Below are 3,015 nucleotides of genomic sequence, written 5' to 3' on the forward strand. Positions count from 1 at the left end.
AGTGGAGGGGTCAGACTCGAGTAGCTAGGACTGAACCCATTTGCCTGTTGCCAAGCTTGGCGAGAGCAAAGTGTTTGTCACTGCAAGGTAACAAGCAAAACCTGTTATGGATTTTCAGAGAGGTGGCTACTCTTATGCAATGAAAGCGGAATGGATTCATTTGGAGATACTCAACTATTCCGTGAAGATCCATGGGAAAAAAAAAAAAACTTGTGTCCTGAGGTGAGGGCGGTTATGACATTCAGATGCTCTTGAGCCCACTAACGTGTAGATAAAAGATTTACCACTTTGTATTTGTGGTAGGATATTGTAGCTATTTCAGCCCATGAAAATGCTGATTGTTTGCTGGTTTTGATCGACAATTTTGTTGTTTAAATAATTATTTAGCCTATGAAACTGTCAAATATGCATAAGTTTACAAGGTACTTGGGAAGTGCTGCTGCATCAAGAACTGCCATAGTAGGTCACACAGTCATCCAGCAAGAATACTGGACAATGGAATGTTTTTTTTATAGCAATATAGCCTTCAACTCATACTCCTAGCTTCAACTCACCAACAGAAACAGCGATCCTCACAGGATGGCCCCCACGTCTCGAAATGTTCTGTGGCTAGCTACATTAACTAGCAGCTGTTCTTAACTATTATAGTAGCTAGTGTTTTAAATTAACAATTTTCTGTTTGGAGTAATATTAATGAACAACTTGAGCTTAATTCAGAGATATACATCAGTGACAACTTGTATCTCCATATTTTGTCATTTTTATTTTTTCATAAATCAATGCTATTGGTCACCCTTTACATCTGTCTGTGTTTTACAGATATTTCACCAATGAAATGCCAGTAGAAATGAGCAGTTAATTGCTTTATTATTTAAAAAAAAAAAAAAGCCTTTCCAGAGAGCTCCTACGGCCCTGCATTCTATACAATTGTGTGCTTTCAACTCTATGGGACAGTTTGGGGAAGAACCACATATGGGTGTGATAGTCATGTAGCCACAAACCTTTAATTATATAGTTTACTGTATATCTGCTGTCATTTAGATGAAGTAGTTTGTTCAGTAATCGTTTGGCCCATAAGAGGTAACACATGTTCCCACAACAGAAAATGACCAGCTCAATTTTGGATTTAAAAAAAGCACCAACAATTCTATTATGGGTAAGTCCATCTGAAGTGGTCTAATAATTGTAAAGTTGGTTGCTTGACCATTTTTAATCTTTCAATTTTTTTTTTGAGTGATTACCTTTATGTATTCACCTTCCAAATTTTTCTAAAATTCCCTTGGTTTAACTGTGATGGCCATGTTTGTGTCATGGCACACAACAAATTTTGGTTACACAGCTGTTTACAGAAACCTCAAAATCTCAGATCTGCACCGGCCTAGCTAGTTGGAACAAAAAATGACCTCGCTGAACACATTACAAGGTACGTGTACATATATAAACATTTTGCACATTCATGTTCCTTAGACTTAGAATGTAAGTCCAAATGTAATGCACAAGATTGCTCACAGTTCCACTTTTAGGGTCGATTTATGAAGGAAGGGTTGAGTCTTAGTCTTAACTTTTTTAGGCAGTACCTAGGTAAGTATAGTGTACATGCAGAATATTTCAGGTTTGAGACTTCTCTTACTATTATTATTATATTTTCTATGGGGACGAGAAAGTGCCATAAACTTCCCCTTAGTTTCTGGTTGAATATCTCTGGTGGGGGACCAGATACAACCCTAAAATTTTCACAGAAATAAGTCCTCTATAGTAGCATTCTGCTGTAAAAACTTTGAGTTTGACATTCCACTGGTTACAGAGCTAGGGCTAGTAGAAATCTGGGGATAAGCCTACTTTATTCAGGCATTTTGAGATGCATATATGATGTATGTATATCATGATAATAGTCATGATAACATATAATATAAGCACAGCAAATAATAAAACAGTATTTTACATTAATTATGTTTATTTATTAACAAAGATGTCTTAAATGTTACTACATTTGATATTGGTAAACAGTGAAGCATGATCTATCACATGGTTCTTCAAATATGCAGAGATTAACTCCAACGTCCAAACTTGTCAAGTAATTTTCTAGTAATCCTGAAGACCTTGGTTAGCTTGTTCAGATGTGTTTGATTAGGGTTGGAGCTAAACTCTGCAGGACAGTGGCCCTCAAGTGCCAGATTTGAAGAACCAGCCTGATCTATCATGTTTGTACAGCAGTACAGTTGGTATGTGTGAATACATTTTATCCAAAAATGGAATTACAGTGTGTCATAAACAGAGCTGTGGTGTTGTTTCTCCTGTGATAAAAGCAGTAAGTGACTACAGCACAAAGGGGTTCAAGGGTAGGATGTGATGAACATCACATGTTCATTTGTAAAATACCCAACTGAACACTGTAAATAGTATTATTAGCAATTATTAGTTACTTACTGTAGTTCACATTATGAATAAAATCTGGCACTGAACACTCAGTTACATGTCAAATAGCAACATTTTAAAAAATCATTGCTCACACCAAAGAGATAATTAGTATTTCAATGGAATTTAAAATGTATGCCATTGTTAATGAGAACTTTATGACGATTAATGTTTTTTTATACAGATGATATACTGTATATGGTGCTCATCCTGCCCCTATGAATGAGCCACCACTGTAAATTACATCATTAATTCATTCATTCATTCATTCATTCAATCATCACTTTATCCTGGTAAAGGTCCTGGTGGATCCAGAGCAAATCCCAGGGATCCCTTCCTCTGTGACACCCCTGACTGTAGGCCTTTTTTTTTTTTTTTTTTTAATTAATTTATTTTTTTTAAATTGATGTTAACTGATGTGAATTTACTCTAACTTCAAGTGGTTATATTAAATAATGCATACTCATTAAGCAAACTGTAACCTTGAAAAACATCCATTTCATCCATTTTATTTGATTACCAAGCAACATAGTATGATGTGGTTTCCATTCTAAAATAGAGTACACACACACACACACACACACACACACACACACACAC

This window comes from Ictalurus furcatus, chromosome 13 (genome assembly GCF_023375685.1).
Source record: "Ictalurus furcatus strain D&B chromosome 13, Billie_1.0, whole genome shotgun sequence".
Classification (NCBI taxonomy): domain Eukaryota; kingdom Metazoa; phylum Chordata; class Actinopteri; order Siluriformes; family Ictaluridae; genus Ictalurus; species Ictalurus furcatus.